Below are 25,321 nucleotides of genomic sequence, written 5' to 3'. Positions count from 1 at the left end.
AACACAGGCAATACCGGTACAAGTGAGTTTAGTGAGGTCATTAACAACATAAGCATAAGCAGAAACATAGGATCAAGAAACACACATTCTCATCTTGTCACTAATTCACGTAATTTGAGGACAAATTTAAGAAAAATAAAACGAAACCGTTTGCTTTTCTTGAACTTGTACTTTAGTTGCGTTAATTCGTGGTGAGGGTAGAAATGAAGTGTTAACATTTTCCTGTGTTTGTGTTTATCCTTGTGCTGTTTATGTCCGCACTAAACTTGTGCTTGTGTTGATGTCGCTGGCGAAAACCTCTTTAAGTCTTTACTGCGCGTAATGTTTCACTATGCCCGAGCCTTAGGTTTATCTGGTTCACTCGAGTAGTTGGATTACAAAGTAAACAGCACAGGTACTGAAGATAACAGTATTTTATTGAATAAAGCTTGTCTCTGTTGTCCATTTATTACAATAAAAAAGAAATGAAAAAAAAAGTAATCTAGCCTCCCCCGTCCCTGCCGGGTTGCTTCCACTCTGCTCCGAGTTGGTGTTCATTCTTCTGTCCTCATTTAATATTCCAACTTTAAAATCCTGGTCTGTTTTATCTGATCCCTTCATTCAAGCTGGGGGCAGTTGGACACTTAGAAAATTCAGCCGTTTGTTCCCAAGTGGGGAGGGCAGCGTAAAGGAAAGTGAGAGTTTACTCCTCATGCCCTCAGGGTATCATTCAACTTTGTCACAATACCACACCAAATTAATTTGGAATTAAAATTAGCCAAAATAATTTGTAGTGAAAATTATTTTTTGGTTTGAAAGTGCGTGTCTGCAAAGTCAATATATCGTGAAAAATATCCAGAGTCGTGGACAAGAAAAAGAGGGCGCAAGACAGTGAAACTCAGTCTTCAGTGGGTCTCCGTCATCGATGCCCAGAAAATTGAACAAAGAATCGCGCTGGTCTGACCGACCTTCATCCCACAAACTTCACCAAAGAGCACAAGTCAATAATAATCTCTCCTCTGCGAAGCTACTGATATTGGATTTCTCTCGTCCTAGTTTTTGTTTTTTATTTAGTGTTTAGACCTACATTAAAGGAACTTTGGAAGTCAAAATTAGGCGGATTGTTTACGCGTCGTTTATTATAGGTGTTATTCTAAAGAGTCGAAATTATCTGAAAGTAATAAAGCGAAACATTAAGAAGCACAATTTACGCCGTACTGCTACAGTGCCGCGTAAATTGTGCTTTAAATATTTCGTTTTATATCTTAAAATTGGTTGCCCTTATAATCTAATGTTGAATTCGTTTAAATCAGTGCCGCGTAGGTTCGCCGTCAAATTTCGCCAAACTAAAGGATTAAAGCGATCTTGAAAGATGATTTAAATGTTTGCTTGTTTTGCTTCCCGTAGAAATAATTCGATTAATTCTCTCATTGGAATAAAGGTTTATTTCTACCTTAAGAAATTAGTGCGAAAGAAATGTGAAGCTAGTAAAATTTAATGTTTCAGTTCCTAAAAAAAATTTGGATTCAATAGCAAGTCTTTATGTTTTTCTGCATAATAATTATTTAAATTGTCCTATCTTTAAGTTCCCACGAGATTTGAAGCTTAAGTCACGATGGTCACGCTAGCCGACTGTCCCAGCATTGCGTGACGATTGTGACAATAGCCCAAATAACGTGGAAATACGGTCGTGACTAGAATAGATACTCTAAATCGGGATTCAGATAAAGTACTGGAACTAGCAAAATAATTATATAATTCTTAATATAAAAAAATGATCTTAAGTATATGGTTCCAGACCTGTATCCGAAACCCTAATTTGAAGCATCAATTGAAGTCACCACCGAGAAATTGCCTTACAGCATGAAAAGTTAAGACTTAGCAAAAATGTTTATTCTAGCTGTTTACATAAGGCTATCCGAAATTTGGGTCAAGTTAACCTGATTTTTCACACAGCCGAAGGAAATCTACTCTATGTCCTTCTTAAAATAAGGATATAGGGCAGATTACCACAGCTGCCTGATTAATCAAGTATTTCCTTACTTCGAAAATGGTTTAGTATCTAAAGCTGATATTATTAGTCTAACATCAACAGCCATGTTTGTTTGCCTATTGTTTTCAGTTGACCAAAAAACAATAGGTAAAAAAACAGATGTTGATGTAACCTAAACTTAGTTTTAATAAATTTGTTATAATCTGACGCAGGAAAATTTGTACCTATTTATGAACTTTGTTTTGTTTTTATGGTTTTGGTTAAATTTTCAGCTAATCAGGTAGGAAAAAGATGGAGATGAGATAAATTTGGACCTATTTATGAGCGTTGTTTCGTTTTTAGGTTTTAGTTAAATTTTCAGCTAGTCAAAAAATATCAGTGCAAAAATTGGCAATTATGGGAATGATTTATATGCTATTTTTGTTTTTGTGCAATATTTTGGAAAGCTATTAATTGTTAGGAAATGAAAAGCTTTAGGTTTAGAAGAGAAATCCTTAACCAGTTGCCCCCCATTAGAGAGATTCTTAATGACTATCAGCTCAATTTGATGTCATTTGTGAAAATCCACCCAAGCCAGACCAATGCCATTCAGTGCTCAGTTCTCTGCCCTCGAATCATCCGTCGACACACCTACTACGTGAGCCGGGGAGCACGTTCTTGCACCCCCGTTTTCCATCCTCAACAATGAAACATTCCCAGACATATTGTTTGCAGACAAGCAACTTTCTTGATCGAAATGGTTATCTATTTATTTTGTTGGAAAAAGGTGTGATATCATAACAAAATGAATGAATCCCTAAGAACATGAGAAGCAAACTCTCACCTTCCTTCACGCTGTCCTCCCCACTTGGGAACAAACGGCCAAATCTTCCAAGTGTCCAACTGCCCTCAGCATGAATGACAGGATCAGATAAAGTTTCCCAGGATTTCTCAGTTGGAATATCTCAGAGGACATCAGAATTCACACCTTCTCAGAGGCAGAGCTTCCACAGCCCAGCAGGGACGAGGTTGGCTAGATTTAAACATGACCTTGCCCAAGTGATGGGCTCCTAATCTTCCATGTGAGTGTGCCACCTTAGATCTGAAATTAAATAAGAACCTAAAATCTTAAGAAGTAATTGCAAGCCCATTAGCACCTAACAAAACATAATAGCCCTGTGTTTCCTGGTGTTACAAAACAAGTCCCAGAAGGAAAACAAACTAAAGACTTAGTGATGATTCTAACTTATGCTGCTAGTTATAAAGGCATGTCACTTCCTGTAACATGCCAACCTAACCAGATCCTATGGAGAGAAAAAAAAAGTCAAAAAATGCTATGCTGTAAATCCCTAAATTGTTTAAGGAAGGGCTTTGTAACACCAAGAAATAAAGACATGCACATTAAACCTAAAGAGAATTTACAGAATGTGATGGTAATCAATAGTCTGTGAAAACTTGTATTTGTTGAAAGCTAAATGAAAACTAAAATTTCCTCGTGTCTTTCTAGCCGTAGAACCACTGTACTGCCGAACAGCTAAGCAAGCCTTGAAAACAGCCTTAATTAGATTTGTCCCTACATTTTCACTGAAATAATATGTTTTTGGAATAACAAACAGACCATTGATCACCATAATTATTATTAAGTCTGAGATAAATCTAACCTGAATACTATGAAAAGGTTAACAAAGGCAACACCTATTCCCTTTTGGATGCTGGAATTTTAGTGAGCAAAACCCACTGGTGCCAAAACAAATAAATTTGAGGTTTAAATGAGCTTAAAATCTTAAAGCTGTCTTCATCTGAAGACAATGTTGATGGAAAAATTTGTTCATGCACATCTCCCATTATAAACTTTGTTTACAGCCCTCCCCTAAATGTCTTCAATTTCTCCTGGAATGAATAATATAATACCTTTTTGAAGGGGGGGAGGGGGGGTGAATCAATGTCAATCATGAAGAATTAGTAAGTCCCCAATTTTGAATAATTTAAACCAGTTAAGGCTTAATTATGCTAGCTGGTGCTTATTAAAGGTCTTAAGTGTGCTAATGAGCTTGTTGTTTGCTGTTTGTGTAAATAAAATAATGTAAAATTGCAATGGACCATTTTCACAATAGCTTCGTTTGACGACATTAATACTAGAATTCCTATTTCCTCCCTTAAGTTTCCTTATCTTTCAATAATCCCAGATATGTTAAAATAAAAAAAAACATAAACAAAGAAAAACTTAATTCTGGTTGTTTGCCATCAAATGGTGCAATTATGGAAATGGCCGATTGACAAAACAATATAAGCAAAGGAAGCAGACAGATGAAGCATTATTACTAATCATGCTGTCACCCAATTGTTACCATTTTGAAGAAACAAAATTTCAAAATTTAAATATGATTTCCTAAATTCTCCCTACCATCCCAGGCTCGAATCTAAAAATAATAAATAAGAACTGCAACTATTAATTTGCTTATTTGCTTTTTCAGTGCTAGATTTTGAAATTGATTTCTGCCTGAAAAAGATTTTGGTGAAATTTTGTTGCATTCCAGTTTTTAACTGCCTCCTTTGCTTAATTATGTAAAGCAGGAACAACACTGTGCTACTCAACATCAAGCTGCCTATAAATGTGAAAAAAAAACTGAAATTAATTTTAGCCACGTTACTTCTCTAAAGCAAAAAGAAAGTAGATCCTTAAGCAAGACAGACAATACTGGTTCTCTGTCCCTCTGTAAAATGTTGGCAGCAAAGTGTTCATTTCCATATATAATAATATTCATCTATCAGTAACATTATTTTTCTAATAAAAAATATAAATTTTTTCCCACCTAGTTATGACCTGAGTTATATTAAACAAGATTCCAATGAGCAATTAAAAAACACCAGGTTACCACTTTTCAGCAACAACTTATTTCAATAAAAATGTTCTAATTTAATTCAAATCGATGCAGACTGGGGTGTCTCCTGGGAAAACATCCAACATTTTACAACACAACTACTGGTTCTCCACAAAATGACTCTGAGAAACCAGTGCAGAAATCCTATACCGATGATGCATCAAAATCCTCATCTTGGTAGTGCTTAACTCTGATTGGTTAAAAATCTGCGTCAATGGCTAGTGACACGTCATCGGTATGGAATTTCTGTGCTGGTTCCTCACGTGTCATTTCGCAGGGAAATCAGTGGCGGTGTCGCAAAATATTTGCTTTTTTCTCGGGCTGACTGATACGCAAAAAACCCTTAAATTTGCTGATGAAAAGGTTCAGTTCTAACTCTTCTATGAAAAAACAAACAAACTTTTCACTGAAAAATGTGGTAACCTCAATGTGTGAAAGAAACATACCCTTTGGCACAAAATTCCGCTATATTTCAGACCCACAAAAGGGATTAAAAAAAAACCATGCCCTTTGGTGTACCTGTAAATACCTATATGGGTTATTTAAGAGCTACAACCCTCTCTTACTGGAATTTTTCAAGGGAATAACTTAAGTATAAGTTATTGGTGCTTTTGGCAGCCATCAACTTACTATTTATTAAACTCATACCCAGGAAACAGGGGATAGAGGGCCTTTGGCTGACAAGGAAGTGTCAAGGAGGTAACTATAGCAACCTGAGGACAGGAACCCTGCAAGTGGCCCCACGAACCTATCACTTTGATTCACTGGTAAAAATAATTTGATGGCCAATTTTTTGTGCTTCCGAGTGCTAATAATTAGCTAAAGGTGGATTATTTACCCCTATCGGGAATTGCCCCACAATTCTGTTCCTTATTTCTTTTCCTACTTGTGACTGGAACTTCACATCTAACATTTTCAGCACGTTTTTAAATTGTGATATGATCGGAGTGCTAAGTTGTCTCCTAGGCTGACCCTAGCACCAAATGGCAGTTAATTTTGTAACCTTTAGCAACTGAACTCGTCAGTCACATAGAAAAAAGAGAAAACTATCAAAAGGCTCTAATCAAGGCTACAGTGTTTCCTCTGTGCCTTCAAAAAACTGATATGAAAATTTCACCAATTGTTACTTGTAGTTTGTTTCATACCATTCTAATATGGCCTACCAATATCAGTAATTTCAGCAATTCATTGGCTAATGGAAAATTTATGAGATTTCTTGGAAGCTGATCTTACCAAATAATTACCCTGTAATGATCAAGGTCATAATGATGATCACTTTTGTAGCAAGCTAATAGTAGATTGTGTTCATGTGTTATAAAAAAACCCACTGCTCAGTGGAATCTTGTAATAAAAGATTTAAAATCTTAAATATTCAGTGGTTGTACAAACAAGTGGCTTGGAATAGTTTGCCAATTTCCAACCGAACCTTCATTCCATCATCTAATTTTATATTGTGGAGATCCACCCATTGAAATAGCTAGCCCCCTTGGCCCTAATTGATTTTTCTCCAAAGACTTCTGTTTGTACAATGGTGGCACACACACTGGAATTAATATATTTATTATTACTCTAAGGCAATCAGTGAATTACTTTCAATTTGTCACATGACTGAAAAAGTGTCTAGATGTACTTAACTAAAGATTTTTTTTAAGATTTCGCCTACCCTCAATGAAGGCCCCTAAAATTTTCCTTGAACAAAGCCAAAACAATAATATTTAATTTCTGGATATCTCAGTCTACTTTCTAGGCACCCTTAATAAAATTCTTATGTGGAAAATTATTTAATTTTTGAAGATTTTCACTGTTTCCCAGAAAACCTTTAAAAGACCTACACAGATCTCTAGACCTTTTAGAACCTGCCAAAAAGCTGTGAAAGACACCCTAAAGATTTTGTAAGAGCTCTTAGAGAGACATTGAAACCCCTAAACTTAGATAATGGTTTTTCTTTTTCAGTCATATAACAATAATTTTTTTGGAGTAATTATTTTGGAGAACTCATTTAAATTGCTTAGTCTTGTGTACTTGCTAGAAAATGTTGAGTGAATGGGGGTTGTGGAACAACAGCTGGGTGAAAAACCTCCCCGTACGTCCACTTGCTCCTAGGAGGAAAACCCCGGGCCAGCTGTACCCCTCATTCAGACCTCCCGGGCTGGGTCGGAAATTTATATCATTGAATTTATCATCAAGATTTAGAGTAGAAAAAACCAATATTAATACTATAATTATTTTAAGATTCAGACACTAATTAAACTAAGATAAAAATATGATGCAATACAAACCAGACAATGCAAGCCTCTCCACCATCCACAACCCACCTCTTGCAGCAGGGGGAAATCATAATTATGAAGTCCAGCCAGTTGTCCTGCTTGCCCTCACTCCATCCTCTCCATTATTCTCCTAGTGTCTTGTACCAAGCACAATTATCCTTGATACCATCAACCTGATATAAAATCATAGTGTCTGGAAAGAAATCCCCATGGATGTCTCGATCGTCCACTCCAGTGGTCGAAGGGTGAAGATGATGACCAAGCACAGATGATGTCCTCCAGCCAGCTGATTGATGTACCACTCTATTGGAGAAGAAAAAAAAAATCATTTTACATTATTTTTATAATACAGGGTAACTGCTTCTAACAAAAGATGTAATGTTAAGTCATAGGTAAAGAAAAGTTAGTGGGAGTAGGCTAATCTACTAATTAAATGTGACAGGCAAACATCTCTTCCATCGCCCTAAGAGTGGAGACTGCTGTCTATTGGTAATTCCCACAAAATCAGTCGTGACTATCGCCATTGATGCAACAACAATCTTTTAAAGATCAAAGCAATGACTGCATTGCCATTCCAATCATGTTTGATGTTAGGTGAGTGTTGTGATGAATGCAGAGAAATCTGCCAAAAAGTGTCACTGCTGCAAACTCAGAGCTTTTGGTTTGCTTATTACAGCTCTTGCATTTAATTAAAAATGTTATTTTATTGTTTTCACCATCAACATCTTGATGAGTTACAATTTCATTGAAAAACTGACTATTTGATGGAAAATGCACAACGAAAACAACATCCCCAGGTACTCATAGAGAAGCTGAATAGTGTAATGCTTATAATGAATTATTTCCCACTGTCTTGTATTAGCACTGTGCTTATTCAAATCTACACGTAGTCTAACCCCGCCCCCCCCCCCCCCGCCTCCAAATCAAAAGCTATTCACATTCAACAAACTTCTTTTTGTGTGTGTGTTACCATGTTTAAACACCTAACTCATGAAAGCTCAACCATGTGATTAAATTTATAAACCAAACACAGCCCACTTTCCTACGAACTGCCCTATTCAAGCCACCAGTCAGCTAGCTATAAATTATCAACTAATTATACAAATGATTAAACAGAAAACTGTTTGACTGTTGATTAAATTGATTGATCCACTGACTGACTGTCTAGCTGACTGACTGACTGACTAACCAACTGTCTGACTGACAGAGTGACTGACTGACTGACTTACCGACTGACTGATTGACTGACTAACTGACTGACTGACTGACTACAGGCAGACTGACTAATTGACTGACTGACCAACTGATTGATTGACTGACTGACTGTTTGATTGTCTATTGACCAACTGAGAGATTTTATTGACTGACTGACTAATGTTTGACTGATTGAATGACAGTGAAAGTTTCATTAGCTGACTGTTAGATTGGTTAGTTGGTTGACTGTTCAATTGACTGCATGATTGATTAAAAAACTGACAGAATACCTGTTGGATTGGCTGATTGACTGTTTGTCTCACTGACTAACTAGTTTGAAATATTGACTGGTGACAAACTAACTGAATGACTCTTTCATTGATTGAGTAACTGACTGTTTGACTAATTGACCAATTGACCGTTTCCTTGGCTGAATGACTAATAATGTTTAATTGATTGACTGATTGATCGATCGATTGATTGATTGATTGATTGATTGAATGACTGACTGACTGACTGACTGAATCACTGACTGACTCACTGACTGACTCACTGACTGGCTGACTGGGTGGCTGTTTGATTCACCTGTATACCTACTGATAGTTACATTGACTGGCTGACTGACTGATTGATTGATTGATTAACTGACTGATTAACCGACAGAATAACCATTGGATTGACAGAATGACAGACTGTACATTCACAGATTGGGCTTAATTATCAATTCAGTTAATGAGGAGCAAAATAGTTCTTAAGAATTTAACGTCTAGTGCCTGAAACAACAGTTTCTCAATACCACTATGGAGGCCAAATCCTTGTATGTCAATGATAGACTGAATGATTTATTCAATGATCAATTAATTGATTGACTGCCTGTTAGACTGGCTAACCGTCATTAATTTTCAGTGGCAGAACAGTTGATATAAGGCTATAAAACAACACCCCTGAGTATCCTGTTGCTCAACATTTCACTTCCTTATGAGTGAAATCAAAAAAGTCAATAATGGCTAACACTCTATAACTATCTACAAATTAAAAAAATTGATAAAAATTGATAGAGAAAAAAAGTTGTGACCAATCCATAATCATTAATATCTATATCAATAAAGATTATAAAGCATCATTACAGGAACCATTGATTTTGTCTTCTACTTTAGTGAAGAAGGCCAACAGATGGCTTTATGTACCGAGACAACTCAAGAAGTGCAAAGTTCCGTCAACTGATATTGTTCATATCTACTGCGTGCTAATGCGCTCTATACTAAAGTCGGCCTCCACTGTCTTCCCTGGCTTGTTTAAGTATCTTGCTTGCTATCTTGAGAACGTGCAAAAAAGGGCCCTTTCACCATTTGGCCTGGTATTTCGTATGAAACAGCACGTGACAAAGCTGCATTATCCACTATTTCTGACCGTCGGGCAGTCTTGTGTATTAAATTTATAGGTAAGGTTCGGCCAGGTAACCCGTTGTACCCTTTAATACACAAAAGAGTGGTACCTATATCTACCAGTGTGTGTCTAAGATCAAGGGATTCTAGCAGGCCCATGGCCACAAGGACTGAACGTTTCTCAAATTTTGTTAGTGTTAAATATCAATCTTGTCAATAAATGTAGCATATTAGTATGTATATCACAGCTTGTAAGGTACCCTACAATTCAGTCTTCTGACTGCAAAAGGGACGATAAACCAGTGATTTGATTTGATCTGATTTGACTTTCCAATTTGTAACAACTCGCTGCAAGAACAGCTAGCTTCATTGCAACTTATGTTGCCCGCAGCTAAGAATAAGGTGAAGAGGTGTAATGCAGTTAAATAATAATAATCCGAACATTGTTGGAGATGACATAGTAAGCCACAGCAAACTTAATGTAATTTTATCTGTCACACTGACCTGGGCTACCAAGTTAAACCATGCTAAATAACTACCTACAGTGTGGCTAAAAGATTTACCTTCAATCACCATCTGATTTATAAGTTACCTACTTGCAATTGATTTGTAAAAGACAGTACCTTTCCCTCTAATTAATTGATTTTTTGAAAAAAAGTTTATCTGGCAAAGAAATTAAATGCTGTTTACATTACCACAATTTAAATTCTCAAGCTTAAGGACGAATTTAAAACTGACTGACTAACCATCTAACTATCCAAGTGACCAACTCAGTGCAGACTAAAAATACGGAGGGTGTAATTTACAGATTGTAGGTTGCAGGTCAGAATTTCAAAAAGAGTCAAATTATTTTAGATAAAAGAAACAAGGTTTCGTATGGACGAAGCCAAAGTTATAACTCAGTTTAAGATCGGATACTGAGCAGTGGAGGCTGTGTTAATTTATTTCTCATTCGAATCTAAGCCATAATATACAGTGTATAAGAGTTGAGTGCGGAGAATTTCAACAGCTTTTAAGTGTAAAACAGCAAAAACAAAGAGAAAAGTTTTCTGAACAATTTTCATCCTGCAACTGGATTTTTGTGATCCCAGTAAAAAGATAGGGTTCCCACCACCTTCTTTTGGTGTTCCTTCGATCTAAACTGCCGGCGTCTGAATTTTTTTTTTTTTTTTGATGATCACTGGGACTTCCTTTTTCCAAGCATTTTTCTATGCTCTTTCAAGGTACTTTGTTTTCATAGTCTGTAAATGCTACATTCACCCACTTCCTCTTTCGTAAGAATCATTTCCATAAACCGATTGCCATAGTGTCACACGTTGTTACAGATAATTATCGTGACGAATAACATCACCAGCCTGTCAATGTCTGGGGTTGCACTCTCGAGGTATGCGGCTTTTTTTTTTTCCTTATTGGAAGTATATTTCAGCATGACACCTCCAGACTGACCTTTCGTCAAATAACAAACTCTGATCTGCAACCTGTAACCTGCAAATTGCACCCTCCACTAAAACACACCACCCAAAAAGGTTCCAAAACAATAACCTTAAGAAAACAAACTTACACTGTAGAAACAAACTGAACAACAAAGAAATTTTGAGATTTTAAAAGGACGAGAAAACTAAGCAATAATAAAAAGGTAACATTAATGCCTTTAAGGGACTAAGTCACACATTGCATGCGTGTACAATAAATTACTGTAAGTAAGTTAGGAGAGTTGTTTACCTTGTCTTCAGAGCTGCTTTTCTTGCTGCCTTGTTTTCTGGTTGCATCTTGTTGTTCAGGTTGTAATCTTATCCCTCTTCATCCAGGCTCCCAAATAATTATTATGTGATTTCAATGTGCCAGTAGTCCATCACTAACAGAAAATAATAGATAAAAATTAATTTGAGCTAACCAAACTTTTTAAAGAATAACACTTGTAAAAACTTCTAACTTTGTTCAAGATACAGCTTTATGTTTGAGACAAAATTAAGTGCAGCTGATGCTTGTTTTAATTAACTCAAAACAGCACAGCAGTGCTTATCAATTTTAATATTAATTATTTTTTAGCTGACAGTCTAATGACAATGAAGGGAAAGAAAAATAGCAGCAGAGAAGAGGAGGACATAGAAGGGTGTTTAACCCTTAAGACCCAAGAGTGACCAAAGTCAATATTCTCCTAACAATATCACTATTTATTAGAAAAACACCAATGAAATACCAGGTGAGCTTTCGCGCCAAAACTTCATATCTTCACATGTGAAAATAACAATGTTATCTTCACATGTGAAAATATCACCATTGCTATGGCTACATAATAAATCGTGCCTTTCACACCAAAAAACTATTAAAGTGAAACGGTTTGGTAGTTCATTGGTGTTCATATAATAAATAGAACATTACATGGCCGCTTGGAGATATGAAATGTCTTTTCTCGTGTTGAAAAAATATTTCACTCGTTCGCTGCACCCACTCAAGAAAAATGTTTCAACACTCGAAGAGAAATTTCGTGTCTCCACTCGGCCATGTAATTTCCTCTGTATAATCAAGAGAAAATGTTGTGAGAATTAATAAAATGATCACCTGATGTGAAAAGCTTTGCTCTACAAACAAATTCTCTTAACCAATTCTTTAAGGAAATGTATGGAGATGTGAATGGAGAATTTGTATGTGGATATTGGGGCTTTAAGGGTTAAGGACAACAAAAAGTAGGAGGGACAGAGCAGACTACATGTATAACGGGTTACAGAAGGGTAGGTTAGAGCTGTGTAGGGTAGGTAAGATGAGGGCAGAGTATGAATTGTTAGACTGGAGCAGAGTGGGTTACAACTGTGTAGAGTAGATTAAGGTGGCTCTATGAGGTTTTCCTGGGTCAATATCTCCCAAGTTTGAGTATTAACCATGTAACCATTAACAAGGATTTGAAAAAATTACCACCACAGCTGTTTAGATAAAGATGAAAATTTGTTATGATCAGGGTTACAATGACATTGGAGTTGTCATAGCAACAAAATGACGCCATTACCTATTGTACTTGCAGCCGTATTTCATGGCACTGGGAGCTCTTTTTCCAAAATTGTTCCAACAGCTGTTTTAGAGTTTGTTAGTTAAGTTAAATCGAAATCTACAGGAGCGTTATTGAGATGTTTTGGGATGAGGTTTTTCAGGTTAGAAATAAAGTAAAAACTGGACAATCTTGATGTTCAGCCATTATCTGTACAAAACGAAGCCCTTTTGATATGCAATTTCACCTCATAGTAGTTTCAGTCCTTAAACATGTGTGTGAAAAATCATGGAGATACAGTAGCTTTAGCCGATTGCTAGAAAGAAGGATTTGATTAGTACATATGTATTGAAGATGCCCTCTTGTTAGCGGTTTTGTAAACATTTTGTTGGTTGTAAACATATAAGTGAATAATTTGAAAACCACTCGATAGATTTGAGATTCTTGAGATTAACCTTTGAGTTTTACAGTTGACTCCTGATAACGCGAACCGTTGCTAACTCGAACCTCACGCTAACTTGAACCAAAATTGATTTCTCCTGTGGATTTCCATCATACATTTACTGTAATTTTACCCTCGGTAATTCAAACCCTCGATAACTTGAACCTCTTGCTAACACTAAGTAGTTTTTGTTTCCACTCAGATCCCTTCTATAAAATTTTACCCTCAATAACTCAAACTATGTTTTGAGCCTTTAAAAAGTCAGGAAAAAAACAGTCCACTGGCGTCTGAAACATTGAATATTGAATTTCCAATTAACACGCCATAGGAGTATAGTTTACTTGTCGAGGCTGGTGTTGATTGTCACAAATCTAACATGAAACAGCTTTACTTTTCAAAACAGTAAAACACATACTCTGTTTAGGCAATGCAAGGCTGTGCTCTAAGGAAAATTGAAGGGAGCCCAGTGCTCTGAAACTGTAAAATCTAGGGTGCCCAGCATATGATTTGTATGAAAAATCTGAGATTTTCTTGTCGCCCGAGGGCAAAAGTCAGGCACCAGGGGCCACCGGGCTCTGCTAGAGCACAGCCCTGCGATGTTTTGTTGTAAATGATACCTTCTGATTTATGATCTAAAAGTATCTTTTAAGTTTCACTAAACATTTCTACAATTAAATGTGATTGAAATGTTCACTGTGCAGTAAGAACTGTTCTTTTCCTTACTCCCGGCTATTTTCTTTGAGCTCCCGATAAATCGAACTCCCAATAACTGGAACTTTTTTCAGTTTCCCTTGAAGGTTCGAGTTATCGGGAGTCAACTGTAATATTGTTGATACCTTGTAAGGCAGTAAAATAAGCACTACAATTTGCTAATTTTTTTCAGAAATTTCATGTTCACTAGTGAGAGCCTATCATTATTTAGGGGTATTGTCTCCAAGTTTCAATATTGATTAATTTTTCATGCAGAAAAATATCTAACATTTCTCCATATTATTTTCAAATGCATTGTTACTGCTGTTAAACTCAAGAATCTCCATTTTTTTACAAAAAATCTATTGAACAGTTTTCAAATATTTGCTTATTGTTTAAGTAGACCAAAATGTTTACAAAACTGCCAACAAGAACCCCATGATACATACATGTACTAATCAAAGCCTTCTCTCTTAAAAGATTGCAACTACTATGAAGTGAAACTCCATTTCAAAAGCACTTTGATTTCTACAGATAACAGCCGAACATGAAGATTGTCCAGTTTTTACTGTATTTCTAACCATAAAAACTTATGCCAAAACATCTTGATAACGCTCTTGTAGATTTTGATTTAACTTAACTAACAAGCTCTAAAAAAGCTCTTCTCTGGTGGCTTTTGGAGGAAAAAGCTCTTGTCAACGATATTTGGAAGAATTAAGAATTCCCAGTGTCAAGAAATATGGCTGCAAGTAAAATAGCTAATGGCATCATTTTGTCACTATGACAACTCCAATGTCATTGTAACCCTGATCATAACAAATTTTCATCTTTATCTAATAATGCTGGGGTGGTAATTTTCCCAAATCCTAATTGTATTAATAGCGACAAAGTGTATGCTCAAACTTGAGAGATATTGACCCTGAAAAACCCGGCCCATTGAGCCACCTGAAGACAAGTGTAGAATACCTTACAGCAGTGTAGCGTAGGTTAGATCAGAGTAGAGTAGGGTAGAGCAGTTTGGAGTAGGTTAGACCAGAGTAGCGTAGGTTAGCGCAGTGTAGAGTAGGTTAGATCAGAGTAATAGTAATAAATTGCTTTATTTGCATGACCGCATCATTGTACAGTATTGCAAAAGCGTGCATATGACAACCAAAATATAAAAAAAACAGCACTAATAATAATCTGGAAAAATTCAGTTACATTACTAACAATGAATCACATATTTTCATTCAGGAGGAAAGAAACTTCATAACTAACTTATTTACATTATGTTCCTTTGAATTCATTATCAGTTTTATGCTTTCTGGAAATGATTTCTTGTCAAAGTCTGGTATTATTCGATTGATTTGATTAATAAATGCCTGTCTCTGTACTGAGTAATTATTACATTGAAAGAAGAAATGAATCTCATATTCTACCTGATTTGAGTTACATAAGGGACATAATCTATTTTCTCTTGGCAATGATCTATTTGGTATCGACCATGTTCAATTATAAGTTTGTGATAACTTATTTTTAATTTAACAAAATTCTGTCTTTCATCATAATGTCTTAGCCGGTAGAGATAATCGGATGTAGAATACTCATATTTAAAAGTTTTATAAAATTCTAGTGTTTTTGAATTTTCAAGGCTGTGCCACCAAAAAGATAGATATTTCTCTCTCATTTCTGTGGTATATCGTCTAATTTTATCATTATCTAGAGATTCAGCATCTAAACTGGTTAGATTGTTTTGTTCAATTCGATTGTTTTATATGGAATCCCGGAATATCAGACTAGGAAATTGCAATGTGTTATGAATGCGAGTGCAAGACTTATATATCGCGCGCACAAGTTCTGGTCTCTACTCGCAGAATTACATTGGTTACCAGTGTGCTCCAGGATTCATTATAAGATACTCTTGATAACTTTTAAAATTTTGCATGGCCTATCACCTAAGTACCTTTCAGATTTTATTAGTATTCAACAGCCTTTGTCCTACAATTTGAGGCACAATGACAATGGTCGTTTGTTGGAAAGACCCAGTGCGAAAACCAAGAAAACAACGGGAGACAGAGCTTTCCAGGTAGCTACTCCTTTCCTATGGAATAAGCTGCCAAGGTCTGCGCGCGAAGCAACGAACTTAGAATCTTTTAAGACTTTAATTAAGACATTTTTATATAAGAAATCATTTCAGTTATCTTAGTTTATCTATATCTATATTTAGTATATACTAAAACAGTGGATAGTGTTTTTCGCACGCTCTGATTGGCTACTCAATCAGTGAATATCCTGCACTATTCACTGATTCACCTCCAGTTCCTCGGAGCGAGCGACGCCAAACTCGTGTAGGTTGCAAGCAAAATGCCTTCCCGGTTTGCTGCCGTGAACAAACAAAGAAATTTCACAACTAATCAAGCAAGCTGTTTCCGAAATACACGAAGAAAGTGACGAAGTTCGGATTGGAAGTTTTAACAGGTAAAGCTTTGTCTTTTTGACACGAATTTATCGATAAAACCGGTGAAAAAGTTTTTTGTTTAGAAATGCAAATGAAGCTTAAGTCTTGCTTACTTTATTTAGTTGAGTTGTTCATAAATAAGCTTAAAACTAAATTTGATAATCTTTTTTTATAGAATGATTTTAAATACAAAAAGAATTCACAACTCCTTTTGAAGAAATTTCCCCGCAAGAGCTAAACAAATGCCTTCAAAAGTTTTAGTTGCTGGCAAGAAAAAGCGACGGCCGCGCCGCCTGGTCATTACGCGCCAAAATTGTAATCGTTGGCAACAGTATTTGAGTTAAAAATCGTCGTTTTTGTACTCAATTATCTCACTGTTTTAGTATATGCTAAAACAATTATTATTCACCTCAGAGTCGGTGGCTAGTCGAGGATATTTACCTCACTGCTTCGCAGTTCGGTAAATATCCAGGACTAGCCACCTCCACTTCGGTGAATAATTGTTATATATCTGAATTATCTTTTACTCATTTCAATGTAAATATTTTTAAGATTTATGATAGAAAGATTTGTAAAATTTAGTTATTAATTATTATTGTGATGCGCTTTTGAATATTTTATAGAAAAGGCGCAATACAAATAATAAATATTATTATTATAACAAATATGTTTATGAAATTGGAGAAATAATTGTCAGGAATTATTCATAGAATGTGGATTCATTGACATAAGGAAAGACTGTTTGACTATAGAGTCATTATCTTTATTGTTGAGGTAAACAAAATATTTCATAATTTTCTGATTTGTCGAGATAAGCAGCGGCAATCTATCAAGTTCAGCTCTGCAAGCTACGTTAGAGGCCTTATTGTTAACTTCTAAGTAACGTTTACAAAATTTGAGGTGAATTTTTTCTATTGGGGGGCTATCCCATTTTTTAAAATCTCGCTTGGTGTACATTCCCCATACCTCACTGTTGTAACTCAAGATTGGGAATACCATTCTGTCAAAAATTTGGGATGCAGTATTAGGATTAAGTTTGTTAAGAATTGTCCGCTTCCGAATACTAGAAAACGTGTGAAGGGCCTTTTCTTTTAAGGGTTCAAGTGCAAGGGTAAAGTTTCCCGTTGGAGTTAAACATGTACCTAAATAAGTGTATTCTTGGACAATTTCAATTGACTGACTGCCTTTGTTGAATTTGATGTCAATAGACTTTTTTGGGTGTTTCTGGAATATCATAATTTTTGTTTTCTTTGGATTAATTTTTAGCTTCCATTTGTCACAATACAAGGAAAGCGCATTTAAACAGTTCTGTAATCCAGTTTTCGATCTTGATAGAATAACTAAATTATCTGCGTACAAAAGTGAATTTATTTTTTTCCCATTTGGAAGAACAAATGGGTAAAGATAAGGTGTTTTCGAATAAATGTGGCAGATTGTTTAAATAGAGGTTAAATAAAAGAGGGCTTAGAATACGGCCTTGATGTACACCTCTGGAGTATGAAAAAGGCTGAGTTTTGTTTTCACCGATTTTGATGGAACATGTTGAGTTACAATAACACTTTTCATGAGGTTGTACAAGTTTCCTCCAATATTCGTTTTTATCCTTCGGGCCAAACAGAGTCAAACGCTTTGTGGAAATCTACAAACAAGCGTAGACTTTTTCCTTGTGATAATGACATATTTATCTATTAGGGTCCTTAGAGTGAAAACATAGTCTGCAGTGAGGTTTTCAGGCAAAAAGCCAATTTGGGAATTATGTAATATCTTATTTTCCTCAAAATAGAGGAGAGTAGAGTAGAGTAGAGTAGGTTAGATCAGAGAAAAGTAGATTGGAGCAGTGTAGAGTAGGTCGGAGAAGTGAAGAGTAGGTTGGAGCAGTGAAGAGTACGTTAGAGCAGTGTAGAGTAAGTTAAACAGTGTAGAGTAGGTTAGATCAGAGAAGAGTACATTGGAGCAGTGAAGAGTAGGTTAGAATAGAGTAGAGTAGGATAGAGCCATGTAGAGTAAGTTAGACCAGAGTAGAGTAGGTCAGAGCAAAGTAAAGGAGGTTAGATTAGAGTAGAGTAGGTTAGAGCAGTGTACAGTAAAATAATTTGAACAGTGTAGATCAAAGTACGTTAGACTAGTGTACCATAAGCTAAAGCAGTGTAGAGTAGGTTAGAGCAGTGTACAGTAAGTCAGAGTAGTGTACAGTAAGTTAGAGCAGTTTGAAGTAGGTTAGAGCAGTTTAGAGTATGTTAGATCAGAGTAGAGTTGGGTAGAGCAGTTTGGAGTAGGTTGGAGCAGTGAAGAGTAGGTTAGAATAGAGTAGAGTAAGGTAAAGAAGTGTAGAGTAAGTTAGAACAGTTTGAAGTAGGTTGCAGCCATGTAGAGTAGGTTAGAGCAGTGTAGAGTAAGTTAGAGCAGTGTAGAGTAGATTGGAGTGGTGTAGAGTAGGTTAGAGCATTGAATGGTAAGTTAGATTAAAGCAGAGTAGGTGAGTTCAGTTTAGAAAAGTTGAGTGCGGTGTAGTGTAGGTTAAAAATAGAGAAGAAGAGTAGCTTAGAGCAGTGCAGAGTAGATTAGAATAGAGTAGAGTAGGTTTTATTAATTAGAGCAGGGTAAGTTAGAGCAATGTAGAGACAGTTAGAACACTGCAGAGTGTAGACTAGGCTACAGCAGGGTAGAGCAAGTTAGAGTAGTGTAGAATAGGTTAGAGCCATAAGGCCTGGCGCATGCTATCCATGTAGATGGCTAAAAATTTCACATCCTTTGGCTCTTGTGAACTTATTAAAACCCTGATCTCATCGATATTGGCAAGAAGTTACAGTTTATGAACAGCTTTCCATTGAATTTTTTTTCTGGCTGTAAGACTGAAATATAATTAAAAAATGAAAAATATGGCTTAAAATGGGACCATTATTTTTTTAACAGCACGCGTAACATTTACAGTCTAACAATGCATATTGTGGGATTTCTCTGTTTCTGTTTATGGTATGTTGGAAAAATTTCTCCACAGAAGTGAGTGACTTATGAGAACTAACTGTATTAAAAATCACTGAACATAATCACAAAGCAACAAAGTTTAGGGCATTTTCAAAAAGATGTTCTGTCTACATCTGATCTCTGTGCAGCCGAATGTCAATTTAAAAGGTTACTTTTGATTGACTTTCTTTTGTTGTTAAGAGGAGAAAATAAAATGATTTTTGGAATGCTTATAAGTTAAAGCCTCCTTATAGACTAACTGTTAAGACTTCAGGAAACCCATTTTTATGCTAAGATCAAATATCTAAGGTTAGAAAGCATTTTTGAACGTGAAAATTTGTAAACCATGTGTTGGACTGAAAAACGGACTCTAGAGCATGCTTTGGCAGAAAGATTTTGTGCCTAAAATGTGCCTAAGATGTGCATAAAGTGTGCATTTTAGTTTTGAAAATTGTGCCTAGGCTGTGCCTTACTTGTGCCTAAGTTGTGCCCAAACTGTGCCTAATCTGTGCACAAGTTGCGCCAAAATATTGAGTCACTCAGAAAATCACCGTGTCTAGCCTATCCAGGTTGAACTGTAGAAATGTGCGTGTGGCAATTATGTCAGTTTTAAGGTTTAAGAAGTCTAGAAAACAGACTGACTAATAAGAATAACATGACTCAGAATGTGGTTAAAGACAGCAGGGAAAGCCCCGACAAACAGCAAACTGGAGCCTTAAACAGGTTAGCGTATTTAAAATCACTGCTCAACTCAATTACATGTTGATATCACTTCATCGGTTCAAGAATTCCACTGATGTTAAAAAATTTCCAAATGGGCTTCTCCTCCCCTTCTATAACAGAGTGTTTAGTTGGAATGGAATATTTGTTTTCTCAGGAGGGCAGACTTGCATTAAAAAAGAGAATTTACTCATGATATGACAAAATGAAAAGGAAAAATATATTGATCGTACACCGATGAGTTTTCAAGCAAAATTGGCACGCCTCATTCTTAATTATATGATCAAAGCTTAATTTGTTAACAGAGCCAGAAAACAAAAACAAACAAGCAGCTTGAATTATTTTGCTGCTAAGTGTAAATTGTACCTTTTTAGAGAAATATTTACAAGAAGCTGAATTTTGCATTAAAAAAACAAGATGTGTTGGTATGAAGGTTTCAAATTACCCCTTTCACATTATTATGCAAATTCGGGCCAATTTTACCACGATCGCAACCCTCCAAGTTAAAGTTTTTACTTGGTCGCCCTTTTACTTTAGGGAGACTTTTCACAAATCAAGCTCTGTTAAATTGCATGGTAATCGAAAAGGTTCAGACCATATCACATGTGAATTTCCAGTTTATCCTCGGAGTAATACATAAAATTTTCCTGACTTTTGCCGCGGCTCAAAACTTACATTTGCTATAATTCTAACAGTTACTGTATTGTGTTTGCTCTGAATTATTTTTGTAATTGATGCCAAGTTTGTTCTTTTTTCCAAGTCGGGTTACAAAGATTTTCAATAAAGTGCCCAATGTTAATTATTAATTTTGTGCATACAGGTAAACCGTGAATAAACTGTCCCTAAAATGTACCTTGGCAACTTTTGAAACATGCCTCAACTGTGCCTAAAGGGTGCCTAATCTGTGCCTTTGCATGTTTTTTTTTTCCTGTGCTTTGGCACAAAAACCATGCCTTTTCTTGAGCGGGAATCATGCAAAAGGCACGGTGTTATGCTCGTGTACACCAGTAGCGTGAGCCAAGCCATGTTAGATGATTACAGAGAATACGTAAGAGCAGGGTAGGGTAGGTGAGAATACAGAAGAGTACCAGGTTAGAGCAGAGAAGAGTACTAAAATAATAAGAGTAGGGTAATGTAGGCGAAGAGCAGAGAGAGTTGGTGAAAGTAGCGTAGGAGCAGAGTAGAGTGGGTGAAGGCAGAGCAAAGAAGGTGAAGGTACAGTAGAGTACAGAGAAATAGGTGAGGCTGAAGCAAAGTTGTTGAGGGTACGGCAGAGTAGGTGATGGCAGAGCTGCGTAGGTGACAGCACAGCAAAGTAGAGTAAGTACAAGAGAAGAAGAGACACAGTGAAGGAGGTTGAAGAAGAAGGCAAGCAGAGCACACACTTGTAGCAGAGAAGAGTCAGTCTGTAGGCTAAGGGATGTCAGACCAGAGCAAGTAAGGAGAGCATAGAGAGGAGTGGAGAAAAGAAGACTTGTGCAGGATGAAGTACATAAAAACAGGACAGAACAGAAAAATTAAGAAGTCAACTGTTTGATGGGTCAATCTGAATGAATTTAGCTGTTCCTAGTACTCTTATCTTCAATGCCTTATTCAATTTTCACCATACAGTGTAAGTTTGTACAATAAGTGACTTTAGAAGTGCTGCAGGGAAAAGCAAAAAATTACAAAGCAGATTAAGTAGACAGGCTAGAGCAGGCAGAGTGAAAGAGGCACAAAAAAGTTTGTAGTGACAACTGAAGCAACTAACACAGCAGACAGAACAGAGCTGGGTCCAGCAATGCAGAGAGAGAAAAGATAAGTGTAGAGTGGAGTAAAGGAAAGGAGCTTTCAGTGTATCACTGTACCACAGACAAAACTAAACCTCTGGTTAAGTCCACCTGCAAGCCCAGCACCAAAATCACTGTTCTGGGCCCAAACCTGTCTGCTGCAAGTTGAGTACTGTACAGTACCACAAATGATCCCTGACTGCTTAATGATCCCCAAAATGGACCGCAATTAATGATCCTCCCCCACAAATATCCCCATTGTTGACCACAGGTGATCCCTCGAAAAGTAGTGGAATAGAATGGATTTTAGACATGGATGGTGAATGGCACTGAGAACTTGAACACGCGAAGCAATGACCAATATGAATAAAAGGATAAATAACCATTTTGCTTCTTTAGTCAATGTTTCTTCTTTCTTTTAAGCATTGATGTTCTGTTGCCATGAAAATTTAAGACAGGAAGAGAGCAGGAAACTTGTTTTTTGTTTTAATGCTGAGGAATACAGAAATATGATCCCTGGATATAACACTCCAGGAACAAGTTTTCAATGTACTTAACTACAAACTGTAGCAATTACAGTTTGTGAAAATGTCATGACTAGTTATAAGGGTGCTGTTGGCACTAACCCTTGGGTTAATTTCTCAAGCCTTTGCGACTGGATTCTGACCAAGTTCCAAACTCAGAGAATGAGACACAGAGGAAAGAGTAAAAAGCATAATCTTCTGTGCTTATATCAGAACTCTTCTAAGGGGGTCACACCAGATCAAATTCGTTAATCGTTTTCTCAAGCGATACAGTCAAACCATATTAATACGGACACTAAGGACTAAGAAGGCCACAGAAAGACAATGCAGTATTAACGGGGTGTCTGTATTAAGCAGCTTGAATTTAGAGAAATTAAAATGTAAGGACCTTCTTTTGCCAATGACAATGTAAACTGTCCATAATAATGAGGTGTCCATATTAGGCAGGTGTCTATAAAGCAGGGCTTGTCTGTGCATTGTACTTTCTTTTTTGCAGTTATTTGCGAAGGAAAACTTATTCAGTTTAACACTTTTTTTTGTTGTGATAATCAACTAGATGTGACGATCCAGTAACTTGAGTCCAAACCATTCTTATTTTCCTGTCGGGATCATTTGCAGTCAACAATGGGGATCATTTACTGTGGAGGATCATTTGCAGTCTGGCCGGGGATCTTTTGCCGTACTGTGCAGTGCACACCATGACTGGCCTGTTAAAAAAGCCAATGTTTCTTTGCCAATCAGGTTTAACAGAAATTTGAAATACACTTCCAGTAATTAGTTGAGTCTGTTGGGGGCCCTGAACAAAGATCGTAATGCTTCTTCCAAGATGTTACTAGCCAGGGTTCAATAATGTCAATGTAGCTATGTTATTGATAATTGACACACTGTATATGTAGGAGGAGAATCTAGCAGGTTATCCTTTCAAGATAACCCCTTAAGTTTAATACACCACAGCCTATACAATGGTGAAAAGAGTCTTTTACAAAGCTCTAATTGGTTAGTTGAGAAGTGGTTATTGAATGCTATTTCCTGAAGCAACCTTCAACGCATGAGAAAAAGAATCATTAAATATTATGTTTGCAATATTTGGACCACTGGCTCTTCACTAGCAGTGTACTTTTCCTTGCTTGGTGTTTGTGAAAGTGGGGACACATTATAAACCTTTAGCAATGACAATGGCAACAGCAACAGAAACGTGAATAAAGCATAGCAAAACAACAACTTTGCATGTGCATATCACACTTTTTTTGTACACTTTTTCCCAATTACTGCACACCTACAGTTGTGCAATGTGAAATTCCCTCAAGCACATTTCATGGAGGATGTAAATGTTACAGGTCAAATTTAAATTCAGGTTAATTTTTTTTAACCTAGGTTGATTCTCAATTTCCTTTGTCTTCTAGCCCTAATTCATGAATAATCAGGGCTAGGAGATGGAGAAAATTGAGAATCAACCTAGGTTAAAAAATTTTAACCTGAATTTAATTTTGACCTGTAACATAAACACAACAGAATGACACCTGAATTTGGTCTCCAAGAATTCAGTTCCAGGAAAATTCACCTACATTTGACATTTTCAGTGAGTTGGAATTACATGTAAGAATCATAACAAGGTCTGATAAAAAGCGACATCTATTTAATGTGACATTTTTGCTGCTGTTGCAATTATCATTGCTAAATCTCCACCTTTACTTTGATAAAAGCTTAAGGTAGAATATTTTTTTAAAGATATTATTATTTACCTTAGTTTTCTAAACTGTCATGGATTGGATGCACTTGTTCAATGCCGTAATCCTTAAAGTTCTTCAGGCTGATTTAGTTCCTTTGCCTAGAACTTGCTGTTGAAGAAACAAAATTAATGTATTTGATTATTAATGTCTCAGACAGCTCAATAATAAAATTTTATGAAGAGAAAACAAAGGATTAATCACTATAATATATGAGGCATCAATATTAGATCTATTAAATATTATTTTCATGAACTTTTATTCTGATTGAAATTCTCCTTATCATGCATGACTATCCAGGGTAAAATTGTACAACAAAAAGGCTGTGCTCTAAGAAAAATGGAAAGGAGCCCAATGCTCAGAACCTGTGAAATCCAGGGTGCCTGGCATCAGATTTCTATGAAAAACTACTATTTTCTATGCCATGTAGGCACCTGGACGCAATAAGAAATGGTGTTGTCAACAATCACATTGATGAACACCATTACTTTACAGACAAAACATCAAATCGACTGGGACTCTGTTTACAGAATACTATCAACAACTCACTTTAGAAAGCTGGATTACTAACTAAAAGCAAATGCCACTGAATCGTAGTCAACAGTTACTGTACAAAAGACCCAAATACACTATTGACATTTGCAGTCTTCATAGCCAAGAATATCATGGTTTAACTGACCGATGACCCATAAAATTGCGGATTTAATGACCTATGGGGTCAATATCCAAAGTTTAATACCATCAGGTGATGTGATACAATCCACTTTGACTTTGAAGATAACTACCACACAGGGTATCAAAATGTCAATCGCTGTCAACAATAGTCCTATTCAGGGCTATGCTCACCCAGAAGATCATAAGTATTCCACCTACATGTACTTATGAATTAATAGCATTATTAGATTCTGCTTTTGTGATACAGTGGAACCTGTATTTGGGGGACACCCTCAAGACTGAGGCAAGTGCATGTCCCCTGAATAGAGTTTGGGCTGGGGCTGGTTGATAATTAACAAGCAAAGACAATATTAAAAAAAATAATAACTAACTTATCTCTGCGACATTACAAGTAATATACAGTAACAGGTATGTTGAATTCACACAAGTGCAGCACCTACAGTAGATTTAAGCAAGAACTGATGTTCAGTTTGTGAAAATCTGACATCATTGTGATTAGTTTACACTTAAACACGGGGGGGTGCCTAAAAAAGAAAACCGTCCCTAGGAAGATTTTGATAAGTTTCCGATTACCCAGCCAAGATGGCAGACATGTTTTTTAATTCTCCCACCTCTAATGAGAACAATCTAAGCTACTGCAATATGTTGCACTTTAACATTGGTCAAAATAAAGAATACTTATGGAAAACCTGATCCTGTTGGTCTTTAGTT

At 36.3% G+C, this 25,321-nt stretch overlaps 1 long non-coding RNA gene across 1 annotated transcript; it reads right to left on the bottom strand.

Moving 5' to 3' along the window:
- Positions 1-7,281: 7,281 nt before the first annotated feature.
- On the bottom strand, positions 7,282-24,042 carry LOC140940716 (uncharacterized). The gene is made up of 3 exons (XR_012166367.1): positions 23,951-24,042; positions 11,402-11,534; positions 7,282-7,403 (listed from the first exon to the last, which is right to left on the bottom strand). It is a non-coding gene; the product is annotated as an uncharacterized lncRNA (long non-coding RNA).
- Positions 24,043-25,321: the final 1,279 nt, after the last annotated feature.

Source organism: Porites lutea, chromosome 6, assembly GCF_958299795.1.
Source record: "Porites lutea chromosome 6, jaPorLute2.1, whole genome shotgun sequence".
Taxonomy (NCBI): domain Eukaryota; kingdom Metazoa; phylum Cnidaria; class Anthozoa; order Scleractinia; family Poritidae; genus Porites; species Porites lutea.
The sequence above is the reverse complement of the archived record's forward strand: the minus strand, read 5'-3'. Positions and strand labels throughout refer to the sequence as shown.